At 51.2% G+C, this 922-nt stretch overlaps 1 protein-coding gene across 1 annotated transcript in view; it reads right to left on the reverse strand.

Moving 5' to 3' along the window:
• Positions 1-922, reverse strand: part of LOC108643563 (tubulin alpha-1 chain) — a 5,829-nt gene that overhangs the window by 1,287 nt on the left and 3,620 nt on the right. The gene's annotated exons all lie outside the window — the stretch shown is intronic.

Genomic DNA, 922 nt, shown 5'->3' on the forward strand with positions numbered 1-922 from the left:
CGATCACTGCACTCCTAAATGAATCAAGATTAAAAATTAAGCTGAGCCCAAACAGAAGTCTGCACTCCTTTCCTTGGATGATGATCCAGTGACTCCCACATCCCACAGGGGGAGAGAGGAGGAGAATCCCAGGAGGCAGAAGCAGGGAGAGGGATGCAGGAGCCTGGGTTGGGAATGATTTCCACCAATTCCTTGAGCAAAAAAAAAAAAGGAATTCGCTCTCCAGGGAGGTGCCACGACTGAGTCAAACACCCAGGGATCACCAAGGAAACTGGGAATGGAAGGGGAATTGGAAGTCTTGCAGGAGCAAGAATCCCACGAGGAATTAGGTTGGGAAAAGACCTCCAAGATGGAGTCTGACCTTTGACCGAACGGGACACCCCGTTCCCAAAAAACTACGGAGTGGTGGCACCAAAGGTGCTCCAGGGGGGGCATTAGAACCAGGTTTAGCTTAATTAAACCCAGGTGTGCCACGCCTGGATGGCACAATTCCATCCAGGAGCACCGAGGCTGATAAATCCATGATAAATCCAGGATAAGTCACTTCCCACCCTCAAAAGGAGGGATCGACCAAAGCTGGGCGTGGTGACAGCATTTGTCACCCCCAGATCCACTTGGAAAGGCGAATTCCACCTCTTGTGGACGGTTGGGAATGTTTTATCGGAGCGGAGGAGCGGGATCTGCCAGGAAACACGGGCGGCAACACTTCATATCCTACAGACTCGATCACTGCACTCCTAAATGAATCAAGATTAAAAATTAAGCTGAGCCCAAACAGAAGTCTGCACTCCTTTCCTTGGATGATGATCCAGTGACTCCCACATCCCACAGGGGGAGAGAGGAGGAGAATCCCAGGAGGCAGAAGCAGGGAGAGGGATGCAGGAGCCTGGGTTGGGAATGATTTCCACCAATTCCTTGAGCA

This window comes from Manacus vitellinus, unplaced genomic scaffold (assembly GCF_001715985.3).
Source record: "Manacus vitellinus isolate BGI_N305 unplaced genomic scaffold, ASM171598v3 scaffold_147_pilon, whole genome shotgun sequence".
Lineage (NCBI taxonomy): Eukaryota > Metazoa > Chordata > Aves > Passeriformes > Pipridae > Manacus > Manacus vitellinus.